This window comes from Micropterus dolomieu, linkage group LG06 (assembly GCF_021292245.1).
Source record: "Micropterus dolomieu isolate WLL.071019.BEF.003 ecotype Adirondacks linkage group LG06, ASM2129224v1, whole genome shotgun sequence".
In the NCBI taxonomy this organism is placed as follows: Eukaryota; Metazoa; Chordata; class Actinopteri; order Centrarchiformes; family Centrarchidae; genus Micropterus; species Micropterus dolomieu.
This window is the reverse complement of record NC_060155.1, coordinates 25,934,094-25,960,959: the sequence shown is the minus strand read 5'-3', so window position 1 is coordinate 25,960,959 and position 26,866 is coordinate 25,934,094. Positions and strand designations below refer to the sequence as shown.

The 26,866-nt window shown below is 40.1% G+C and overlaps 1 long non-coding RNA gene across 2 annotated transcripts in view; it reads left to right on the top strand.

The window, feature by feature from the left end:
• Positions 1-26,866, top strand: part of LOC123971863 — a 102,393-nt gene that overhangs the window by 29,946 nt on the left and 45,581 nt on the right. For both annotated transcript variants that reach the window (XR_006825314.1, XR_006825313.1), the window contains exon 2: positions 21,461-21,623. This is a non-coding gene — a long non-coding RNA (uncharacterized LOC123971863). The remainder of the gene's footprint in view (positions 1-21,460; positions 21,624-26,866) is intronic.

Here is a 26,866-nt window from a genome sequence, read left to right as displayed (position 1 = left end):
TTTTATGAATCCAATGGAAGTATAGGTATTGCATTTATATAAATGTGAATGCAACCTTATGTTGTGTGTGTGCACTTGGCTGTTTGTTTGTCTGTATTTAACCATCTATTAATTGTGCATGTGAGGTTGTATTCTTGTGTATGGGTTATGTCCAGATGTTTCTTTCTTTGCATGTGGAAGATAGATATGAATAGACCATCAGGGTTTGATGTTTGCTAGCTACATGTTTTGAACAACAAGTTCTTAAAGATTTAAACAGGTTTCAATTTTGTTCACTGTTTTAACATCCTGTTCTCATTATAATATTTTATAAAATTTCGAGAGGCATGCTGGATCAGCTGTAATTGTGGATGTTAGTGAGTGTGTGGGCAAAGACTGTGAAAACTGGTGTAAAAATCAGGATGATGCTCCATCACAGCTGCCATAAACAATCTGCTGCCATTCTAGTGCACTGTGTGTGTCTGTGGGTCTCTAATGCCTGCTCCACTATTTTTCTTTATTTTTTTTTTTAGGAGCAGTTTGCAAGTGCAAAATTCACTTGACGAAATTTATATAAGTATCTGAATTTATTTACAGTTAAAATAATTTTTAATGATGCACTTCTTTTAGTTATCAGTGTTAGTTGAGAGGGAGAGAGAGGGACAGAAGAAGAAAAGCAAGGGAGTTGAGGAGGGAGGGAGACGGCCTTACTGGTCTACTGCTCTCTGTCGTGTTTTAATGCAGCCAAAATTCACAATATAATTTTTCTGTTGTCAGACAATGGAAAAAAGTGTGACATTTGCTGTGGAAGTGGCAGCGCATGTACTATAGCTCCTGGCAGCCGGTAGCTTCTTCAAACTTTTCCTACACTTTAGTTTTTTTCACGCTTTATTGCCTATGACAGAAATAAAGTCATTGGTAAAGGAAGCTGGGATTTTTGATTAATATTATTTGACTGATGTCTTTTAAAGCACTCAAGGCCATCTTTCAATCCAATGGTAATGCAAAGGTGGAATTAAAACTAGTGCATGCAAAGTGTTTCCCACAGGATCTTAGACTATGGTGGGTGGACCTCGAACCCTGTTGGGGGGGGTCCGGGGGCATGCCCCCTCGAAAGATAAATTTTCAAAATTGTAAAGTTAAAAGCATTAATTTGGTGGAAAATTAAATATACACTTGTAAACAATGTGATAATATAATTAATGATTTAATAAATGATTTAACCATAAACCCATTGTATAGCTATAAATAGTGATGAAACGGCAACAAAAGTCAACAAATTTATTTTTATTTTATGTATTTCCAAAAACCCTATATCAAATAGGGAGGTTACTTAATTATATTTTCTAACATTTTGTTTTTTTACTTTTAGTGGACATGTAATATATCATACTTTCTGTGAATATGATCCAATTAATCTTATTACCAGACTGTATAGACTCCTTATTTTGAAAACTGAACAATGTCACGTGTGTCCTCGCGCTAAAGACATCAAGTCCGACCTAGTTTGATAAATAATGTAGTTCTCGTATGGCGTAACATGAAGACTAAACAGCCTCTCTTCAGGTAGGACTCTCATACTGCAACACTTGTCTTTGTAAAGAGAGAAACTGACAGGATAAAGTTGCTAACCTACCTGTCAGCTCGCTCTGGGCCGTTACAGTGGATTTACCATAAAGGTGTTAATACGTGTGCACTCCAAATGAAGGCGCGGCTAGCTTAATTGCTTTCTCACAGACGAGTGACAGAAACAGGCCGTTAACGTTGCCAGAGCGTGCGAGCTTACAGCAGCGTGGAGCAGCGCCCACAAAACACAATGTTAGGTCTGAAACGTTATTATGAGATGTGTCAAACTATTTTCGGTTAATTTTGGGACAATGGTGGAGCAAAATTAGACTATGGTTGGCCGCCATGGTCTCGTTAATTAATGGGAAACACTGATGCAATGAGGTAACTGTCTGCCTGACACATGTGAGGAGGGAGTGTATTCCAAAGTCTGGATGCCGAGCAGACATGGGCTCCCATGGTGGAGTGGCAGAATGGAGGGGTGACATGGAGATCAGCAGTGGAGTAACGGAGGGATGGTGAGGTAGGTAGGTGCCAGGTTGTGGAGGGCTTTAAATGTGAGGAAGAGGATAATAAATGTAATCCAGTATTGCACAGAGAGCCAGTGAAGTTTGATGAGAGTAGGTGTGTGTGAGAGTAGTGCGCAGATGATCTGGTGTAGCTGAGGATTCTTGCTGCAGAGTTCTGGACCAGTTAGTGTCTGTCGATGGAGAGTTTTTGGGGATGCTGGTGAGAAGAGTGTTTCAGTGGTCTAAACGGGAAGTGACAAGGCATGGATAAAAGTTTCTGTGCTGGAGTGTGAGAGGGGTCGGATTCTTGAGATTTTGCAGAGGTGGCAAAAAAATGTTCGGGTGAGGGTTTTCATGTGGGATTCAAAGACAGGATGTTATCCAGGGTGACACGGAAGCTTTTTACTTTTGATTAGAGATAGACTAGTAAACTTTCAATATTGATAAGGAAGTTTTGCTGTTGGAGAGGCTGGATTCAGAACAGATCTAAATGGACTTCGATTTGTTGCTGTTAAAGAGCAGTGGATCTTAGGAAGTTGTGCCCACATCATTACAGAGACTCGCCGAGTGGACCATGTCCTGAGCTGACAGTATGAGAGCGAGTTTTTTTTTTGCCTAAACCTAACCAAACATTGACCAACACTTGTCACATAGTATTATATAGTAATTGTTTGGAAGGCTCAGACAACTGATGTCCTAATGATAACGGCGTCAGATGAGAAAACATTTGTCGTTCTAGAGGGCATGGACTAACAACCTATTTTGTTGTTTGAGCCTTGGGTTAAGTATTTAGTCTTGTTGCAACATGATGAGTTGCAGATAAAATAATTTATGGTTACGACATCAGACAATATAAACAAAAACTGACAAAGACTGGAAGATCCAAGGATCAAACCACCAACCGCTCATACTCATCAGTTGATCTTAAACCCAAATTTCTTCGGTGAACAACAAAAACAAAGGAATTTGCCTTATTGTTCCAATACTTTTGGAGGGGACTTTAGATGGAAAAAAATAAATAGGTAAATCACTGGCCAAGCATCTTTCTTCACCGGCCAAAATAATTAATTTTTTGTGTTACATATTTGTTTCAGTAAATTTAATTGAGATAATAAGTGAATATGTGCAATACTAATTTAAAGAAGAGGCCAGAAATTTAAAGGAATTATTTTAATAGATTGATGGTCAAGTTCAAGCCTGACTGCAACTCAAGAAACCTTGATCTCAAATTCTAATCAAACACAGAGACTCCATGTGAAACAAACACCCATTGTTGATTGTTTTAAGTGAGTAGTTATTTCAACCCAAACCCTGATCTTTTCCTAAACTTAAACAAGAAGTTTTGGTGGCCGACACACACACACACACACTCTAGCAGAGAGATGGCAGAGGGCAGAAGCTGCACACCCGTAAATGACGCAAAAATGAGGCAGAGCCTGTTCAGCATAACAAACAAACATTTAAATGCCAGGGGTGGCGGATAGCCTTCTGAGATTTACTCACCAAATGGAAAATATACCCGCATTTGGCACTTAGTGGTGTTAATTTCGGACCGTGGGCATTTGTAATGAGGCGGTGATAACTTGATGCTAGATGGGTGTGCTAATTACCTGATGGCTGGCAGGTGTGTAGCGAGAGCCAGGCCGGGGAACAGGAGAACAAAAGGGAGCGGACCACAAACAGACACAGAGACAACGAGCAGAGCTTCTTGTATGGATGTTGCCAAGAGATGGTAAATAAACCTAGACAGAGCGCAAAGTTTCTGACCATATATTTTTTTTTTCAGTTAAACATGACTGTCTGGCTGCACTCAGCTTCCTCTTTTCTAAGGAGTTTCTCAAATTCAGCTTGAGGTTGAAAACTTTTCAAAAAGGCCTTGGAACACGCTGACTCATGCAGTTCTTGCAGATTTTTCAGTAGAAATTTACACTTTGAAGATCCCAGTTCCATCTCTTATCAAAAGAAGCTCTTCTGGGATCTGACCAAAAGTCACTGTTATGTATTGAGGTGTTTTTTGTTGTTGTTTTGTTTTTTTGGGGGGGGGGGGGTACTTTCCTGTTAGCTTGAATAGGTCTTGACAGTCTCTCTGTTTTTGTACCACTGTAAGCAAGCAAGTCTGTTTACTAAGATAACATATCACCATACAACCAAACTTTGGGTAGCCGAAGGGCACAACACAAGAGAAAGTAATGAAAAGACAGGCACGTGGGTTTTTTTGAGTACACGTGTGTCTCTTCACTCTTCCTGTCTCTAGGTTTTTGGTCTTCCTCTCTTCTTTCATGGCTGCTCGTCCTGCTGTTGTGGCAGCACAGCTTGAATCTTCAGCTTCGTCTCCTTTGCTTATACTTCCTCAAAGCCTGGGAAAGATCGATAAGCCAGCGCGCACACAGCTTGATGAGCCAGCCTAAGAAGTGTCTTTTGGGAAACTTTAGGGGGTAGCTGGCTCGCTGCCGTGTACCTGTTATCCCATAATTCCTGGAGTTAGGGAATTAAGGAGACATGGTAGGGATAAGGTACAACTACATTCAATTCATAAAGCTTAAGGGTTTCTTTGAAATTCAGATTTATTTTTAGCTTGAGGAGCTAGTCAAGTCAGTTAAGAGGTAAATGAGAAAGATAAATCATTACCAGATGAATTAGAGCATTTACATATACCAAACCCTGTGCTGCTACAGCCTGCCAAGCACACTGAATGCTCACTGACTCAATAATCTACGCGCATGTTACAGCAATTGGCCCGCAGGCGAGGAGTCTGTAATTTTTACTTTCTCACATTTCTGTGATGGTCTTATCAAATTTGTAATTTTTTACTAATCTTTAGTAAGGTTTGGTAAGATTAGACACGCCAAGATTTCGTTTTAAATTCTAGTGTAGAATGGTTAGCATGATGTATGGGGAGAGTGCCAAGTAATACATGGTATAGTTGGCACATAGTTTAACAGTCTGCTGAGGACTTAAAATAAATTGGGTAACACAAAGAGCTACTTTCAAATGAGTGGGTAAAGTTAAATAACCAAAAACCAGGTGTTATTAGATTTTCAAAACATGTCTAAAGACAACCAGCCTATCCTCCAGGAAAATATCATCATCAGAATGACAAATCATGCTTTTAATGTAACTCTTCCTGTGTCAGACAACAGAATGTACAAATATACTCTCACCAGACACTTTATTAGGTACACCTACTCAATTGCTTGTTAAAACAAATAGCTAATCAGGCAATCACATGGCAGCAAGTTAGTGCATTAAGGCATGTAGACGTGGTCAAGACAACTTGCTGAAGTTCAAACTGAGCATCAGAATGGGGAAGAAAGGGGATTTAAGTGACTTTGAAAGTGGCATGGTTGTTGGTGCCAGATGGGCATTTCAGAAACTGCTGTTTTACTGTGATTTCATGCACAACTATCTATAGGGTTTACAGAGAATGGTAAGAAAAAGACAAGAAAAAAATGTTGGAGTAACGTTGCCTGGTCTGAGTCTCGATTTCAGCTGTGACATTCAGATGATAGGGTCAGAATTTCGCAAACATGAAAGCATGGATCCATCCTGCCTTGTATCAATAAGGCTGGTTGTGGTGATGTAATGATGTGGGGGATATTTTCTTTTTCCATTACTAGTACCAGCTCAACTCTCTGAGTCTACTCGACTCGGTTTGGCCGTGCTCGGTTTTCATTGCAGATAATACCCAGTGATAGTAGCTCTCAATGTAGCTGGTCATCATAGCGATGCCACACACAACTGCTGCAACGTAATTTTCAATGCAACACACACTACCAGCGATCCACACAGCTTTCTCTTTTTTTAAGTTAAACGTTTCAACATTCCTCAGACAGATAAGCAGTATGAAAACCTTCCAGCTGTGTTTTCCTCTGCCGTTGTTGCTGCAGCGGTCTGTGTGACGGCGGGAGCAGAGGGCTCTGTGAGCGGGCGGCTGGCCTCACACGCTTCCCCTGCATGCTGCCGCAGGCTTCCCCCACAGCCACTTGCGGAGCTCCTCAACTCCGAAAATATTCAAGCACATTTTTGTTCCGCTGTCACTTCTCGTAAAACTGTCAATATTCGAAATTTACACAGATGATTTCTCACATTAAAACTTGTCAGAAGTGGATTTAGTGATGAAATTACAGACGAAAACTGTAAAATATAAAACTTCCTGTTGCTGGCCTCTGTCACATCTTAGTATCACCTCAGCTCGCTTTTTTTCATATCATCTCGACGGAGGTGACATGAAAAAAAGTACCTGGAAGCAGGTACTGGTACAACTTTTCCACAATGGAAAACCAAACAAATGCGAGTAGAGTCAAGGCCAGCCGAGTCGAGCTGGTACTATGCAGAGGAAAAGAAAGAATAGAGCACCTTTGGGATGTGGTCGAATGGGAGATTTGCATCAGGTATGTGCAGCTGACAAAGACTGTGTGATGCAACCTTGCTGAAAATATGCCACGAAGAATTAGGGCAGTTCTGAAGGCAAAAGGGAGTCCAACCTTCTACTAGCAAGATGTACCTAATAAACTGGCCGGTGTGTGTACATATACAGTATATAATAAATGGTCAGGGTACTCAATTCTGGTAACAGTTCCATGGTTACATGTCCACAGACCAACTGTCAGATTATGTCACACAGATCATTGTCATGTTTCCATCTTGTGTTACAGTGCTCTCCATTGTGTTGTAGCCACAACACTAATACAAAAGCCACAACACTGATACAAAATTGACAATGAGAGAGACGTTTAGTAATAGCGGATTACTTCAAATGGCACGTCTATACAGTAGTACTGCGGCAGTGTGGCCGTTCCACATTGAACAGGTCCGGGTTCAAACACTGGATAGAATTTATAATGTGACTATTTCTGCATAATAGTGTCTGCCAAATGAGTAAATGTACATGGAAGAGGAATGTTCTTGTCCGTTTGAAGAATAAGTAATGCGTTGTTCGGGTGCAGATTATCTTCAGAAATGTGCAAAACTAAATGCAAGGAGTCTCTGGTTACCACGGAGACGACTTTAAACATTTCATTCATTTCATATTTCAGTGCCATCTCCTTAATACACTTGCGCTGGTGTTTACACATCCCCATACAGTATTTTTGCAACATAGGTCTCATTATGGAAAGCACACAAGGTTTGAGTTATAACCTGAGCTTCGTGGGGGTCTCTAACAGTACCGGTGGAGAAATAAACAAATTAATAAATAATAAGCCTAAGGCACACCTGTGCAATACCCATGCTGTCTTGATATGCCACACCTGTGAGGTGGATGGATTATCTCGGTAAAGTAGAAGTGCTCACTGACACAGATTTTGACAGATTTGTGAACATTATTTGAGAGAAAAAGGCCTTTTGTGTACACAGAAAGTCTTAGATCATGATGAATGGGGCCAAAAGTGTTTATAATTTTGTTCAGTGTACAACCCATATAATTGTATATAATGCACATTTTAAAAAGGTTAGTCATTAGCGACTGGACTTGGTTGAAGAAACTTGAAGACATTTCATCTTAGTACTGAAGACGTCTGCTCCGGGTTATATCAAGAGTTGAGTTTCTATAGCATTGTCTATAGGAGTACATTGTAATAAAATGTTTGTTTTGTACATACTTGATTGGCTACGTGGCTTTGCTCTCACCAGTCACTCGGGCCACTTCAAATATCAGCACCATGACCAGCAAAGGCGGTCTTTATCAGATCATTGAACCTATTCAGTAATTTTTGGCATCAGGCCCAGCCCTCAATTAGATGTTTTATAACCAAACTGTGAATGCACACAAATGTCAGGGATATATAGTAGGTTGTGTACTGGGGAAAACTGTAGCCGCATTACAGTTTTTGATTTTACAGACATATTGTGTTAGCACACAAGTGATAAAAATGTGGTGAGAGTACCTGCGCAGCAGAGGTACAGCGGTTAGAGCATGAAGTCAGAGTGATGATTGAGCTGTGAACAGTGGACGGGTGGGGAGTATTCATTCAGTTCTGTAATCCAGGTCCCTTCTCTCATTACTGGATCAACAATAAAACTACATTCTGAAATGATCCCCCCAGGTGACCTTGAGCCTCCCATCAGGTCCTCCTCAATTTGTTTTCATTAGCAATTGTGCCTAAGCCCGACCAACGCTTACTTCACACTACATCAGAATGGCATGTAGGGGCAAAACACCGTATCCCACCACTGTGGAGAATGGAGGGGAAGAGGTGAAACAGACGGAGAGGATGAAAGAGACGTGTAGAGAAAGAAAGGTGGAAGGTGAACAAGGAGAGAGTGAATATTGAATGCTTAATGTAATTTCCTTTATCTTTGCACGTGTGGATACACTTTGAATGGGATATCAGTGGCAGAAAAGATTAACAACTGATTTGTAATTGGGATAATGGTATCTCTGTCACTCTGGGCCCAGAGTGCTTACTTTAGCGCTGTGTAACCTGGGCAGGAAATCTATCGCTGACAACGACATAATGCTTTACAGCACCATATTACACCAACAAAACTCCTCAGTAAGCAAGCTATAAGAAGAAGCAGGAAGTATAGAATGTACAATGTAAGTTCTTAGGAAGAAGCTAGCTGTATCGTCAGTATGAATATCATCGCAGCAGCAGAAGAAGAGCAAGACAGAAGAGTTGGTGCATTTAACTTAATCATCAGCTCAGTTTGTGTACAGCCTGACCTGTAGATGCAACCACCAACTGCTCCATCTTCTGCTGTTTTGTGCTGAAATGCTCTATAACAAATTATGTTATTGACTGATATATCAGTGACATGGGTTAGACACAACCCTACAATGTTCTCATGATGTACCCACATTTTTGTCAAAACTTATACCTCCACCAGATACAAATCAATTGTTACCCTTTGAGCTGTGCATGAGTCAACACCAGGATATGGTGAGGTAGCAGCAACTTTTTGCTCAGCTCGAATATTTCCAAGGTCAGAACACAAGGCCAGGGCATACTGCTGCCTCTGCAGCTATAAGTCTTAAATAAGCAAATACTACTTGAAAGTTGTAGTCAAGTTTGATAAGATATAACAATGGGACAGGCTGCATTACCCCCCCCCCAAATGCATTGCACATATCTGCAAATAAGGCCCCAAAATACCTTTTAATAACAATATTAACAGATAAATACATTTGGGGCTTAGCCCAAACATGCTGGGGTTCGGGGATGTTCCCCCACTTGGGAGATTGTTTTCCCATTTACGGCAGCTATATGCACTATTTTTCTAGCTGTTTGAGATAATAGTATGCCTAAAAATATTTACATAATTTGGGGAAAATCATGACAGATGAAAATATCATCCTGCAGAGCTTACATGTTATTTTGCTTTCCAACTGTCTTTATCATTGTGAAACCATAACACAACATGTTGAGGGTGATCACTCCTGCCTCCTGAAAAGGGGCAAAAACTGTCTGATGTTTCTGTTTTTTAAATAACATAGGTAGGGCAGGTAGAATTTTGTGTAAACAGCATCACTACTCCCAAAAACTTTTTTTGTTATACAACTACTAGAGTTCACAGAATGAATGTTTAGTTGACAAATAAGCTACATCTGAATCCATGTCATAAAAATCTGGGCTACTCTAATAACAAATAACAAATAAATGCCAAATCAATTGTCTTCAATACTCTGAATTAAATATTAGACGACGAATATTTACTCAGCAAACACGGTGACATCTGGTGGCTTGTTAAACCTATAGCAGCGTTCAAGACTAGGGCCGAAGCACTACCACACCTTTAAAATTCATGGTTTGTTTTTTCCCGGCATTTAATGAGTCGCAATGTGATTGGAAAGTGATTAAATTCATTACTTTTTACTACATTAAATTATCATCAAAAGGAACGTCATTAGTCATATTCTTTATTCGACAGAAGCTTCAGCACAACAAAAGTTAAACAAGATTCGGATCTTCTGTATCATCTGCTTATCTGTACTAGCGAGTTAATGCTAAGCTAATGTTAACCAAATCACTCACTGCTACTAGCCTAGCTACGGATGAAACAACACATGTCCCATTTACTTGCTGATTATGCTCCATTTTTTGTGAATGTTGGCTGTTTTTTTTTTTTTTTTTTGTTTGTTTTTTTCTTGTGAAATCTTTGTTTCCAAAGTTCAAGTTGGTTGAAGGTGTGCTCACTGAGGTGACACAAGTGAATTAAACAGACACAATAAGACAACAACACTCTATGACAACGTTATGCCGATATTTCCCCAGTAATGGAAATTTTCCTCTGTTGATTACAAAGTTGAAATAATTTTAAAAACCTGCATGATTCAGGGCTTTTGAGACAAAATTCAGGGCTGGAGCTCAAGAAGCTACCCTCCCGCTCCACCACTGTTTTGTGATGCTCTTAGCAAGCTCTCAGTCTGAAAAACTCTCTGAAGCCTCAGATGTTCTACGCCATAGGGTTTGTGTGGGTATTTCTGAACTGCGAGGTGATAATGACAATTTACACTCTGCAGGCTGCTGCAGACTAGTAGGAGGTGTGATGGCAAACAAAACACAAGTGGAGATAACCACAGGGTTTGGAGCCCTGGGAGAGACAAAATGCATGAAAAAGCTATGTCACAAACACATGAATCATTACACTCTATAAGACACAAAATAAAACATTAAGTTGCAACAGAGTCCTTGACTTATGCACTGTGAACGTATATTTCAGACACACAAACTCAGAACCAGGTTCTTTATTAATGAGGTATTTTTTTTTTTTTACTACTAACTAACTATACTAACTTCACACACAATAAAATACAGCGCCCGTTCCCACAGAGCATTTTGGTTGGAGCTTTCAGTCTTTCTGTGTTGTTTGCCTGTTGTTCTAAGCTATGTTACACATTTCAGTTGATGGGTCCTGACTGGCATGCAAGAACTGAATTCACCAACTTTTAAAATAAACTAGGCCAGTTTTTTTTTTTTTTTTTTTTTTTTTTTTCACTCAATATGTAGAGACATGGACACGGGAAGAAGGGGGGCTGCAACCCCTTCAGTACCCATAAAATATCTGTGCTGTCGCCGTAACGGTGGAGCACCCCTAAAAGTTTGCTTTGAATTTCTTAAGTTTTTTTTCACCCTTATTACTGAAACACGTACGATTATGACAGAAATACACTTATCAACACTGGAAGAGAGTGCGGGGATCGTTTACTGCGCAGCGGACCCAGAGGCATTCCCTGCTCACGCTATCTCTCGTCCAGACAAGCCAGCCCCAACGTTTGTATTTTTACGTCCTTGATCCTTGTTTTGGGGGTTTAATTTGCCTCTCTGCCTGTTTAGTTATTAGACTATGGCTTATCTGTCTGTTCCCCTGTTAATCACCCGGCCTTCATGTGTGTCTGTTCTGCCCTGATTGGTATCGGTTTGTGCTCCTGCCGTCGTTGTTTGCCAGCGTGTAAATGGTTGTCATTTCTGTTCTGTACTTGCTGGTCTGTTGTTAGAAACGGCTGTGAGCATCTTTTTGCTTAGCTACATATCTGGAAACTATTGGTAGACCTGTCTGCCCTTTTTCTATTGATGGACTTTGCATTTTGCTGATCTCTGGATTACCTTCATTTAGTGGATTTCCTTGGTTAAATTTGGACTGCTTCATATTGATTATTTGTGTAAGCGACTCTAAGTTGATTAAAATACTCAAAAGACTCAACCTGCCAAGTTACGTGTCCTGCATTTGGGTCCTAAAACCTAATACCTGCATGAGCACATGGCACAATCCTGACACATTGACTGCTGTACCCTCATCTTTACTGAGCTGCGGATCAAGCTATTGTAATGAGCTTAAACCTGAGCTCTGAGTTGACTGAGCCTGAAATGGGAAACTGAGTTTTCGATTCCAGAACAGCTGATCAAAATTAGTTTAATCAACTCAGGGTATGGTGAACCTGATGGAAGCGCCTGCATGGGGATGAAAAAAAGCCAGCATCACTGGATCTCTGATACTACGATTCACCAATGCAACAATGGGTAAATAAACGCAGAGCCTCCATTTTAATTCCAGTGGTGCTAGAAATATGATATAACGCAGACCATGACATTTATCTTAAAACGCAGGAGCAAGGTAACAACATTACATTTTATTCAGTGTAGCTCATTCAGCATTTACCAGACTGGAATTTTGAATGAAAATTGCTGGAATTCTCCTATAGCGTATTACATGCGATTTTTAAAAAGGTAGGCTATATTTATTCAGCACTAACCTGACGGGTGGCAATAACTGAAGATGATAATATAGATCAAATATATAAGACACATAAGTGTATATATACAAGTCTACTCATGGACTTGTGATTGGAAAGCCACAGTCAGTAGGGTATTAATTATTCTCTTGCAGTTGAAAATGCAGGTTCAAACTGACTGTAAAGTTTTAGATGTCCATTTTACAATAAAATTCATTTTGCATTTAATGAAATGCTGTCAAAACATTAAAACTATAAGCGGCTAATATTCAAAAACTTACTTTTAAACTACATTCATTTGTTTCAGCTGCACCGAAGCCATCCTCATTCAGAAATATTCACATTATCTCATACATAACTATGTTCAGAATGTTCCAATCAGCGCAACTAATCACTATAAGATAGATGATTGTTCATTGATTATTTACAGCTTCATACAGATTAGTTTGATTTTAACAGTGATTACTGCAGTAATGTAGCCCAATGTAAATCTGATAGCTGCCTTAATGTCCACAGTCAGTGTTATAAAGGACAGTACAGCTTATAGATTTTAGTCTGAGCTGAGGATCCATGATGTCCAGAGATTGCAGTTTCTGTCCATAAATTGATGACAAATTTGTCATAAAAACGGTCATGTAAAAGATCATGTTTGGATAAGGAACTAATATCAAACCAGGATTTCGATTTTTATTTTTTTTTAAAACCTCTGCTTTGATAAGATGTATGAATAAGGAAATGAAAGGGTGTGTCAGACAGCAGCTTCAGGCTATGCATGAGGAGAGGAGTTGGAGAGAAACTCACAGCATCAGTTGCCGGAGTTACTGATTTAGGGTTTATCTGATCTCAGCCTCTGAAACAGAAAAGTGATGAGTTTCCCTCATCTCGGCTTAACATACTCAAAGTTAATCCCGCTTTCTGAAGCGGGCCCCAGAAGAGGCGGAATCCAGTGTTTTTGTTGTTACTATTATCATTCCTCCAGATGCAAATTCAAAAAATACCCTCCATGAACTGTATGAGGTCATAAGCAATCAAATGACAAAACAGCCTGGTGGCTTTGTTGGCATGAATGTAAAACAATGATAGTGCCAAAGCTACAAATGAATTACAAAAGAACAATTCATTTCATACATTTCATTAAATAAAGTAGCCTAAATAAAACAGTAAATGTGTGTGTGTGTGTGTGTTAGATAATGTTAATGTGTTAGATGTTAAAATAAACAAATAATATATAATAAAAATAAGCCATGATTTGGCATTCTGGCATTTCTCACAGTAAATAGGGGAGTTTGTGTGTCTGATTCTGGAAAATGTTTGCGAAGTGTTTTTCTCATTGTTTTTACACTGCTCAAAAAAATAAAGGGAACACTAAAATAACACATCCTAGATCTGAATGAATGAAATGATCTCATTAAATACTCCTTTCTTTACATAGTTGAATGTGCTGACAACAAAATCACACAGAAATAATCAGTGGAAATAAAATTTATCAACCCATGGAGGTCTGGATTTGGAGTCACACTCAAAATCAAAGTGGAAAACGACAATACAGGCCGATCCAACTTTCATGTAATGTCCTTAAAACAAGTCAAAATGAGGATCAGTAGTGTGTGTGGCCTCCACGTGCCTGTATGACCTCCCTACAACGCCTGGGCATGCTCCTGATGAGGTGGCGGATGGTCTCCTCACGGATCTCCTCCCAGACCTGGACTAAAGCATCCGCCAACTCCTGGACAGTCTGTGGTGCAACGTGGCGTTGGTGGATGGAGCGAGACATGATCAGGTCTGGGGAACGGGCGGGCCAGTCCATAGGAACTGCTGACACACTCCAGCCACATGAGGTCTAGCATTGTCTTGCATTAGGAGGAACCCAGGGCCAACCGCACCAGCATATGGTCTCACAAGGGGTCTGAGGATCTCATCTCGGTACCTAATGGCAGTCAGGCTACCTCTGGCGAGCACATGGAGGGCTGTGCGGCCCCCCAAAGAAATGCCACCCCGCACCATTACTGACCCACCGCCAAACCGGTCATGCTGGAGGATGTTGCAGGCAGCAGAACGTTCTCCACGGCGTCTCCAGACTCTGTCACGTCTGTCACATGTGCTCAGTGTGAACCTGCTTTCATCTGTGAAGAGCACGGGGCGCCAGTGGCGAATTTGCCAATCTTGGTGTTCTCTGGCAAACGCCAAACGTCCTGCACGGTGTTGGGCTGTAAGCACAACCCCCACCTGTGGACGTCGGGCCCTCATACCACCCTCATGGACGTTTAAGCATACACATGCACATTTGTGGCCTGCTGGAGGTCATTTTGCAGGGCTCTGGCAGTGCTCCTCCTCCTCCTTGCACAAAGGCGGAGGTAGCGGTCCTGCTGCTGGGTTGTTGCCCTCCTACGGCCTCCTCCACGTCTCCTGATGTACTGGCCTGTCTCCTGGTAGCGCCTCCATGCTCTGGACACTACGCTGACAGACACAGCAAACCTTCTTGCCACAGCTCGCATTGATGTGCCATCCTGGATGAGCTGCACTACCTGAGCCACTTGTGTGGGTTGTAGACTCCGTCTCATGCTACCACTAGAGTGAAAGCACCGCCAGCATCCAAAGTGACCAAAACATCAGCCAGGAAGCATAGGAACTGAGAAGTGGTCTGTGGTCACCACCTGCAGAACCACTCCTTTATTGGGGGTGTCTTGCTAATTGCCTGTAATTTCCACCTGTTGTCTATTCCATTTGCACAACAGCATTACATTAGTTACATTGTGTTGTTTAAGTGTTCCCTTTATTTTTTTTGAGCAGTGTATATTTAGAGCATGAGGTTAGAAAATGCAGCTCTGTCTCTACCTGTCTTCTGTCACACTGGAAGCAGAGTCTTTCCTCTTCTGGTAGCCAGCTCTGTCTGTGGCGACCCTTTTCTATGGCCAGGCTGTGTTCACTCAGTCTGTATGTTGTCAGCATTAGTTTAGGATATTTTATTGTGCTCAGGTAAATTGCCAGTGTGAATTCTCTTTTTAGGGTCAGATAACATTGTAATTCACTTTTCTTTGCAGTATTCAATATATTTTAGTGATTGTAGCTGGGCATTTTAATCAAACAGATCTTAAAACTCTTTTGCCTAGATTCCTCAAGCACGTCCACATCCTCACCACTTCACCTCAGATTTGTGTCAATATGATCAAACAAAATGTCTTAGATATCAAGACAAAAATGAGAATTTGGGAGTTTATAAAACTCACTACAGCAAAAAGACTTTCTTGATATGTCCTTTTGTTCAGTCTCCTCAGTTTTGAAGGCAAACAGTGGCCACACCAAATATTGATATGATTTATATTTTTCACTCACTTTGCATTTTGTTCATTTATAAATATAATCTATTAAGATGCCTATTTTTTAAAGAGGTGGTATTATGCTCATTTTCATGTTCAAAATCTTAATTAGGGGTTGTACCTGAACAGGTTTACATGGTTTAATTTTCAAAAAACAACATATTTTTCTCATACTGCACATTGCTGCAGCTCCTCTTTTCACCCTGTGTGTTGTACGCGCCGCTCTTGAGCTACAGAGTGATGCATCTTACTTGTACAAAATCTTTGTTGGGAGTTGTACATGCGCAGTTCCCAGGTAAGGACTACTAGCCAATCAGAAGCAGAGAAGGGCGGGTCGTAAGAAACAAGGTAGTGTGATCCAAAGCAAAGCCGCTTCAGACTGCGACCTTAACCTAGCAGATGGTATAAGTTATTACCAGTCCACAGCCACACAACATCATTGTTCCACATCTTACCATCAAACGTTGAACTGTTGCCGTTGAACTGTTGCCGGTGTTCTGACGATCTATGCTGCCTTGCCGAAAAATGCTACCATAGCGCAAATCGATAGACTCAACTCTACTCGGCCCTGCTCCGTTTTCCATTGTACCCAGAGATAACAACCTCACACACAACTGCCGTGACGTAATGTTCAATTCGTGAGGTGATACACGAAAAAAAGTAGCTGGAAGCAGGTGCAGGTACAACATTTCTACAATGGGAAACCAAACAAAGGCGAGTGGAGCCAAAGGCCTCCGCTCAGATTAGCTTGGTTTGAGGGTGTGCCTGACCCCCTAGCTGCTTGGCAAGCTTTATGACGCGTTTTCATTGTCACAAGTCAAGGAAGTGAAGGGCTGGACTACAGACGAGCTGTTTTCAAGTGGTTCAGAGCAGAGCTTTCTGTGGGAGATGGGAACTCCCTTTGGGCTGGACTTTGGGCTTTTTCACTTTGCAAACCTGTTACATGCACAAAAAAGAGAGAGAACTCAATAAAGGAGAGGGGAAAAGCCAAAACAAGCATAATACCACCACTTTAAGTGTTCTTATTTTACAGCATTTTTTCCACACCTGCCTAAAACTGTGGCGCACTATTTAGCCAGTTTCCTAGTTATATGAAGGAAGATGAGTTTTGTGAGAGAAAAAAATTGTTCATGCTGTTAGGGTTTTTTTTTCTAAATGCTTAAACACTAATAGTCATTCTTGTACCGCTATTTCTGAAACCATTAACACTTGTAGCAATATAATTTACCAAGTGTGCCAAACTGAATGCATGTTCTCTGCTTTACACTCAGTTTGTAATTTTTAACACTCTTTTGCAACCCTTAAAACTGATCTCATTACTTTACACTCATTTTGCAATTCAATAACACAATTCTGTCAAAAACGTAAACATTACTATATTTTGCACTCTTATGCCAACTGGCATTTCACGTCCGAAAACAGTTTCTGATTTTTAGTTCACATACCAATCAGAGCTGGAGCACTACATGTAAATAGGCTATAGGTAAACATTTGGTTTGGCCAACAATCGAGGCTTTAGAGGGTTGAGAATTAGAGGAGGATGAGGAGGAGGAGAGGGCAGGATCAGTAGGATCGGGGAAAAGGAGAGAACCAGGAAGAGGAAGATGGAGGAGAGTCAGGAATATCGTAACTGATGAAGTCAGAGCGACTGTGGTTGACCATATTTATTCCTCATATTTATTATATTTAAGTTGCTCACTGTACTGTCTGCCATTTGATGATAAGCAGGTGGTGCACTGTGGGTTTATCGGAGCTTCGTTACTGAACATGGCTGGAAGCAGGGTTGATGAGAGCGGTAAAACTGAACCAAAAAGAAAGTTGGGCACCATAATCAATCAACATGAGAGTTGAAAGGAACTGTAGGGTTGGCAATCACAAGTAAAACCTTTTACATTATTCATAGTCATTTGATCAATGTATTAATGTAAAAACACTGATTGGTGCCGCAGGAAATACAGTATTATTCCTACTCATGTGCACCATATTATTCTTCAACATTCAATTGTGTCGTTCCAAAAGTGTGTTGGTTTTTCATTGTAATCTACAGTACAATAATATTTTTCAATCTATTATGTGGGGGTGTAATTGCTTCTACTCAAGTCGATAAATGGTAATTGTTGTCTCTGAATCTGCATTTGTTAAAAGGATGCTGCACTGTGGAATCATTCAGTCAATACCAATTGCTGCTCTGGCACATTGATTAATAGTGTTGTTAATATTTAATCGGCACTTGGATACTCTTCTTTACATCCTTTATCTCTTTTATGTCTGTTCTCCAAAAGTTAAAGAGGTATGCATTCCAGGGTTATGGCTGTTCTACATCAATGGCTGTCTATTTGATTTGATTGGTTAAGAAATAAAAGTCACTACATTTACCACCGCCCTATTCTCAGTGTCAACTACAATAATGCTATGGGCCATAAACATGGAAAACTCATTGCTCTTTTTCCCCAAATGCCTCAACCTCCAGCTTCTCTGGTCCATTCAGACAGTGAGGCTTAAGTATGTGGACTCAATATACAAGCAGACAGTGATGAGCTGAGGCAGCGTGCAAAAATTAAGGCATGTTTTGAAATAATTGATGGAGACTATGAAGTGGTTAGTGAGATCACATCTCAACTGAAGGGCTGGGGTTTAAGCCTGCTGGCTGGCATTATTTACATGTCCAAACTGAAAAAAATACATATAATAGACCCATAATACAATACTCATGATATTGTGTTATACAGCTTCTCTTTGTCTACATCTACATTGTGATTATAGATTTAATAAAGGAAATCAATAAGGGAAAAAACAGCTAGATGGATTCACCTCATCAGTGAACTTAATTGATAGTGTTCACTATTTTGCAATTTCAGCCTATGTGTAGGTAAATGAAAACAAGTGTCTAGCTGCATTAACAACTGTGTGAGGCTGTAAGGCACAGTGAGTGGAATGATAATGTTAGCATGCTAATATGCTCATAATGACAATGTTAGCAGGTTGATGTTTAGCAGTACATTTAAGAATGGAACAACAGGATACAAGACAATAGGACAGGTGTTAAATTATTAAATGTCTTAGTGCTTGTCAGGACTCTGGGAGTTGTGTTTTGGACCAACGTAAGACCTCTTCTTGCTTTCATGGGTTGGCCAGAGAAAAGTGCATTGCTGTGGTTGATACTAGATGTTATAAAAGTATGTACAAGGATGTCTGTTTGAATTTAGTCAAACCTGGCTCAGAGGTAAGAGAGGAATCAAAACTATCCCTGAATTGCTCTGAGATTTTGTACAGCTGTCAAGATTAATAGAAAAATCCATGAGAACTGACTTACTTAAAGCTGTACCAACAAGTGAGTCTTCTGGGTATTCAAATAGGCAGTTGTTGCACATTCAGTCATGGACAAGGGGTTCTATAGTTTCACCAACTGGGAGGGGTCATTGGCTGTTACAGGAAGTTGGCATAGAAATGATAATTTATTGTATTTTTTGAAGATATGAGTGTCAGGATGTACAAAAGTTAGAGAGGGACAGCATTTGTTGGAGGAGCACAGTGGCTGAGAAGGAACGTAAGCTTGTATTAGATGGATGCGGACCCAGTGGTCACTGTGTGTAGAAAAGGCTCCAGTTATGTTAGTGTTGCTATTATTTAGTACAGTTGACCACATTGGGCTTTGTGTTTCACGTTTAGTGACTTAAATTTGATTCGGGAGGCCATGGGGAGCCAGTGGAGGTCGCTGAGTAATGGAGTATCATGAGCCTTTTTGGGGTGATCGAAAACCAGACACACTTCTGATCCATTTGTAGGGTTTTTCAGTGCACAACCTGGAAGCTAGGAGGGCACTGTAATAGTCACCATAAACACCAAAATTTGCTCCCACACAACTAAATACATTTTTTTTCAAAACTGGAAATTACTTGTTACCCTTTCCCAATGACAAAGACAAAAAGTTATATAACTAATTTATTTTCTGTTTCTTTTGCTGTCTTTGTGAAATTCTGGGGTATTTCTCCTCTTCGTGTTAATAGTGAATTCTGTTTATTACAACTTGGGTACTTAATTCATAGTTATGGCCAGTGTTGAGCTGTTGATTACAAAAGTACAATTTGAGCATAGTTTAAATCAAGGTAAAACTAACTATTTTTTTAGCAAGGTGCAGCAGCATTTCCAGTGAGCCATTTGTACACTGTCCAAGCCTCATTGGAGCTACAGTATGTTGTTTCTGTCCTTTTAATACAGTGCATACAACATATTTTATGCTGTTACTGAACCTGCTAATGTCTAGTTTGGCAGAAAGAGTCTTGAGCACTTGTAAGCTACTGAAACAAACTTGTAGGAGTGACTGATATTTGAGAGAAAAAGTTTTTATACCATACCATTCTTATATCTACAGGCTGAAAATGTTAAGAAAGAAAAATATTTTGTTGTGAGGGTAGATTGTGTGGCTGATTCATTCATGCAGTTGAGGTTAAGAAGCTGAGCTAAAGTCAGAGAAGTGTGAAGAGGAAAAGCTCCCCTCGATGCTTAGACTATATACTGGGCCGTCACGGAAGGCTTCTTTGTATAGATGAGTCCGTCAGTGCACCTCTCTTACTGAGACACAGATATCCATAATTCTAGCTGTGTTCTTTGGCTTAAATCAACTGCTTGAATGCTTTGGGTAAATAAATTTTTTTGTTTAGAAGGTAACAAATAATGGCATAAATTTGATATAAAGTGGTGCCTGATGCTTTCCCTTATTTTCCATTTTATATATATATAATTAATATAATTAATATTAAACATGGCAGACGTTTCAAAGGTATGAATTTGCCCTGAAAATGATTATCTAGTGGACGCTCTACCCTTCTGTGTGGTTTACTGACAATCACACATGCTCAGCAGAGAAACACACATACACACAGAGTCTCCGATTTAATGAAGACCTACTTATGCCATTGTTTTGTAAAAACTTGTAAGTGTACCTGTTGGTGCCGATTCAGTACCATGTTGGTTTTGATCGTTTCGATAGGCTACATCAGTACCAACAAGCTTCTTCCACACGTGGCTCACCTGCTGTTGTGAAAAACGGAATCGCAGGTGAAATAAATCCACAATGCAGGAAAACAAACCGTTGACAAAGAAAGTCAGTAGGGCAGACACATACAGGAAGAGAGCAAAGAGGTGGCGTGGGTCAAGCCAGTGCGTGTGCAGTGAGAAACAGAAGTGTAGGTGTGTGTTTGTTTCGAGAAAAGAGAACTGAAGGGCAAAAGCAAGGTGAGTAGATTCAAGTAGTTTGTGAGTAAACACTAAAATAAGGTTGGAAATAAATACGAATTAAAGTGGTGAAATAATAAATAACCTACTAGAAATAGGGTAATTAATGTGTTCTTTCAAAATTATATATTTTCAATCGAAAAATACAAAGGTTTTGTATTCTTTCTATTTATTATTGCAGTTTTGCACAATAAATGTTCTTAAGATACCTTTGAACTATGACAAATATGTCCTAGTAATACAGATAAGGGTCACAGTAGAAGCTGCCATGCAGTTGCCATCAGTGTTTTACCCCTTCAGAAGCATTTATATTGAAATTTTAAGTAAAGTGAATGTTGGGACTTAATTTTTGTGGGAGACAAATGGGGCCTGCATATAAGCAAAAAGCCCTAACAAGAGTCCTGCAGGTAACACAAAAAGCCTGTAACAAAGAAAACAGTGCCAAAAGCTCTGTTGATTCACACCGGTTACTTAAGTTGGGTTTGTATTGGCAAAGCCCTCGGGGAATGGCAGGAATCCCCGACGGTGCAGCCATGGTGTCACTAAAGCCATGAAAGGAGAACGCATCAGTTGCTCCTTGTCGTTCCCCTTTCAGTGCTGAACTTTGTATTCCCTGGGTGAAAGTTTGAATTGCCAGTTGAGAGTAGTTTTGTGTTTATCAAACACATTTTTGGATCCCGCAGGAGATCTCACACCTGCAGAAGAAGATACAGTTTCCACAAGTTTTCCCTCTGCTGCTACCCGAAGAATCAGCTGTGCCCTGACCCCCTGCCAATCCAGTACTCCGGCCATCGTAGGAATCCCAGCACAGAAGGACTCCGCCGGATTACCAAGAAGTAATTTCAAGTAAGAGGCTTGTGTCTGGGCAAAGATTAGCTTTACAACTGTTACTTGAAACCTGAAGCTTCATTGTGGGATTTTCTGTGGGAAATAACGGCCTACTCCATCTAATTTACTTCTGGGTTTTTTTGTGCATAGCACGTTTCATGTTTTGTATTGGTACCACGCTGCTGGGCCTTTAATTGACCCTTCGCTCAGCCACGCCCCCATTAGTTAGTGTTGCAAAGCCTGACAAACTGTTGGATCTGTCTGACTTTTATCACGGCGCCATAAAAATACAGCAATAAAAAGCCAGAAAACACACATGGTCATGTCCGCCATTTTCCTCGTGCCTCCCCACCAGTAGTTATTAACTGAAGTTGTTGGTCATTGATCTGTGCCAACACACTTCCCCCTGAGCTTACTGTGGTTGTATGCAGAAGCTGCTGCGACGGCTCAAAACTGCAAAGCTATATGCTGTATTTGACTCAACCAGAATATTGCCCAGCCCTAGACAGTAGGAGGCAATGTAGACCAATTAGTTTGAGTCACTAGTAATAAGACTGAATTGCTTCCCATCAGTGAACATTGCCAATTGTGTACGAAACTGTTCTCATGCAATAAGATCTGTGGACATAATTAACACCTCCATGTGGGAACTCGTGAGTGTGTGAGAGAACTTTGTATTTGTTTCTATTTGCGAAAGCAAAATTACAAGTTTCAGTAACTTTAAAGACAGTAACTATTTATTTCATCCATTCATAATGATGTTTTTTGGAGATGTGTCACAAATGTTTCTTTTTTAACTACTTATTTGGGGACATCAGTGATCGTTTTCAATTTCCATCTAATCCTAGGTATGTACAGGGTTTGCATACAGTTTTAAGGTTAAAGTTTGCACAAACTGACTTCCAAACACAATTTAGAACCACTGTATTATTACACTGCAGCAGATTTTCAAATCTCTTCAAAGCTATATAATGATCTCTATGCGTAAGACCTTTTCTGTTGTTCTTTACTCAAGGGTCTGGGTCAAATACAGAATAGAAGCCTGAAGCTGTAAGGGATCCAGTGTCTTGCTCAAGGACACTTCATGTAGTGTCCAATAAGTCAGTGTTGTAATGTTGCTGCCTGCAGGTTAGGACACAGACACTGATAGAACAATTGTTTATTTCATTGAAGAGGTGCTTGGATTTTGAAATCCAAGCGGGTTTCATCAGCTATGACGGTCAGCTAAAGGTCTTTTCACCTTCTGTACTGCACACTGCTGAGATCCCCCCCACCATTACTCACTTAGTCACTTTGAAAGCAAAGATGGAAAGAGTGATTGGCACAGATACATATTACTCTTGTCATGTGAAAGCCTTCAAAATCCATCTTCAGTATTTTGCATCTTTGACTTCAAAGAAAAATAACTTTTTAGTTTTTATTAGAAAAATCTGATTCTTTGGCTTTGAAAGCTAGATAAACTCCAAGCTACATGCTAATTAAGCTTAAACAGCAAGACATCTCAGAGCCTGCTGTACTTCCTGAGGAGAGCCCTGGCTTTCATCTGCACTATCATTCTGCAGCACCAACAGGATCATCAACCTCAAGCTTAAACAGAGTATCATGAACACTCCTTTCATGCTTTTCTGGATGAACACAGGAGCACCTTCCGCATCAAACTGATGCCACCAACTGAGGCTTTTTCTGAGTATTTTGTTGCACTAGACCAGGCATCCACTGGCAGCACTGAGGGGACTTTAATTTTCTCATTAATATAACATTTTATAACAATAATAATGGTTTTATAATATTTAAATGAATGAAACTTTATTCAGCTACACTCAACTTCTGTTGTGTGTCATGTCATCAGTGTAATATAGTCTCTCAATGAGTACCTTTTGCATGCACACTAGTGTCCCTTTTTATGACGTATCCAGCTTTTAATCAGTCGGATATGACACATGGTTCTTCACACATTCTGTATGATTCTAACATTCAAAGTTTCTGATAATCTATGCAGGACTGTCTTTGACACCTTCACATTCCTATACTGAAGTGCAGGTATGATCAGCAGGAAACTTTCACTTCTGGTTGTACTGGACTCATTTAAATCCTACATAATACAGTTTACAGTGCACACGTCAGGTCTGCATTAAAGTGTAAAGTGAAGCATTTTAGATATGTTTACATGTGTTTGTGTTAAGATATATAATAATAATAATAATAATAATAATAATAAAAAATATAACCTGGTGGTTTCCTATAGTTTTTTTTTAAGTGTAACTTCTGTAGTATGCATAGGAGTGTCAGTGTGGATCTTTTGTTGCAGGGTGGCCTGGAGAGGAGCATATGAACCATGGGGATCACATAATAAGCAGATGTTTCAGTTACAGCTTTTTTTGAATGCTTAAGCATGATTTTGAAAGCAGGGCTCATTTTGTCAAAACACTATTCACACAAGTAGCAGAACACCTCAGATAGTTTGCAAAATGAAACCATTCAAAAATATACAATAATTTATAAAAAACCCGATTTTTGTCACCGTGTGGCACACACACGGTTCAAATAATCTAAGTTTGAACCAGTTAAACACTGCTATGCTAAATCACATTTAAAATTCTTACTTTTCAAATGAAAATAGTCTGCATTTGACTTTTCAGAGATACAGTATTGTTGGAGTATTGGATATATTGATCAAACAAAGCACACACAGTACTGCATACTGATATGTATTTATTTTCAGCAAAACCAATTGTGGAAAGCATGAAGTACAGTACAAAAAACACAAAAACCTAATTATCTCTTCGCCTGGCTGGATCTGGCCTGTCCTCTCTTGCAAGACAGCGAGGTCTTGAATGGCGAAGCCACACTTGCACAGATACTGCATCTATTTGGTCGCTGGCATCCTCCATAGCTTGAATGAGGGGCATCCTGATATAAGGCTGGAGGTCATGAACCTTCCACCACCATGCTGAAAAAAACCCCCTCCTCAGTAGGGTTAAGAAAGGGAGAGTATGGTGGGAGTATATATTGTTGATGCAGATGAAACCAGTTTTGAGCCAGCCTTCGCTCCACATGTGCCTTGGCCACCCATGATCCTGTCACCAGTTCACTGCTTCTCCTTCCTTGGACCACTTTTGATAGGAGCTGACCAATGCAGACCCCACAGGAGCTGCAGTTTTGAGATGTTTTGACCCAGTCTTCTGGCCATCACAATTTGGTCCTTGTCAAAGTCCCTCAAATACTTACACTTGCCCATTTTTCCTGCTTCTAATACAACAACGTTGAGAACAAAATGTTCACTAACTGCCTAATGTATCCCACCCACTGATGCCATGATACTGATGTAATTAATGTTATACAGGTGCTGGTCATATAATTAGAATATCATCAAAAAGTTGATTTATTTCAGTAATTCCATTCAAAAAGTCAAACTTGTATAATGTTATACATTCATTCCACACAGCCTGATATATTTCAAGCGTTCATTCCTTTTAATTTTGATTATAACTGACAACTAATGAAAACCCCAAAATCAGTATCTCAGTAAATTAGAATATTTTGAAAAGGTTCAATATTGAAGACACCTGGTGCCACACTCTAATCAGCTAATTAACTCAAAACACCTGCAAAGGCCTTTAAATGGTCTCTCATTCTAGTTCTGTAGGCTACACAATCATGGGGAAGACTGCTGACTTGACAGCTGTCCAAAAGACGACCATTGACACCTTGCACAAGGAGGGCGAGACACAAAAGGTCATTGCTAAAGAGGCTGGCTGTTCACAGAGCTGTGTCCAAGCACATTTATAGAGAGGCGAAGGGAAGGAAAAGATGTGGTAAAAAAAAGTGTACAAGCAATAGGGATAACCACACCCTGGAGAGGATTGTGAAACAAAACCCATTCAAAAATGTGGGGGAGATTCACAAAGAGTGGACTGCAGCTGGAGTCAGTGCTTCAAGAACCACCACGCACAGACGTATGCAAGACATGGGTTTCAGCTGTCGCATTCCTTGTGTCAAGCCACTCTTGAACAAGACACAGCGTCAGAAGCGTCTCGCCTGGGCTAAAGACAAAAAGGACTGGACTGCTGCTGAGTGGTCCAAAGTTATGTTCTCTGATGAAAGTAAATTTCGCATTTCCTTTGGAAATCAAGGCCCCAGAGTCTGGAGGAAGAGAGGAGAGGCACAGAATCCACGTTGCTTGAAGTCCAGTGTAAAGTTTCCACAGTAAGTGATGGTTTGGGGTGCCATGTCATCTACTGGTGTTGGTCCACTGTGTTTTCTGAGGTCCAAGGTCAACGCAGCCGTCTATCAGGAAGTTTTAGAGCACTTCATGCTTCCTGCTGCTGACCAACTTTATGGAGATGCAGATTTAATTTTCCAACAGGACTTGGCACCTGCACACAGTGCCAAAGCTACCAGTACCTGGTTTAAGGACCATGGTATCCCTGTTCTTAATTGGCCAGCAAACTCTTCTGACCTTAACCCTATAGAAAATCTATGGGGTATTGTGAAGAGGAAGATGTGATACGCCAGACCCAACAATGCAGAAGAGCTGAAGGCCACTATCAGAACAACCTGGGCTCTCATAACACCTGAGCAGTGCCACAGACTGATCGACTCTATGCCACGCCGCATTGCTGCAGTAATTCAGGCAAAAGGAGTATTGAGTGCTTTACATGCTCATACTTTTCAGTTGGCCAACATTTCTAAATATGTTTTTGTATTGGACTTAAGTAATATTCTAATTTTCGGAGAGACTGAATTTGGGATTTTCATTAGTTGTCAGTTTTAATCATCACAATTAAATGAAATAAACATTTGAAATATATCAGTCTGTGTGTAATGAATGAATAGAATATCCAAGTTTCACTTTTTGAATGGAATAAATGAAATAAATCAACTTTTTGATGATATTCTAATTATATGACCAGCACCTATATATATCTAGCAGCAGTGTTGTGCAAATTACTCAGAAATTGTAATGACTTACTTTTTACTTATTACTAATTTAAAAAGTAATAATATTACTTTACTTATTACTGGGTATTAAAAGTAAATAGTCACTGTGACGAAGTGGGTTTGCTCACCACTTGTCCCATACAGGCCATGACTTTCTAGTTTATACATAAATGTTTATGTTTTTGGTAACTTGTCATAGCTTGTGTAAAAATGCACCACTTACTATTCCGGGTTGTTTGTGTTTGTATTATGTTACAGGCGAGTGCAAAGCATATGATAAGTTAGAGTAAACACATAGTCATAAGTTAGTTTCAGTTCAA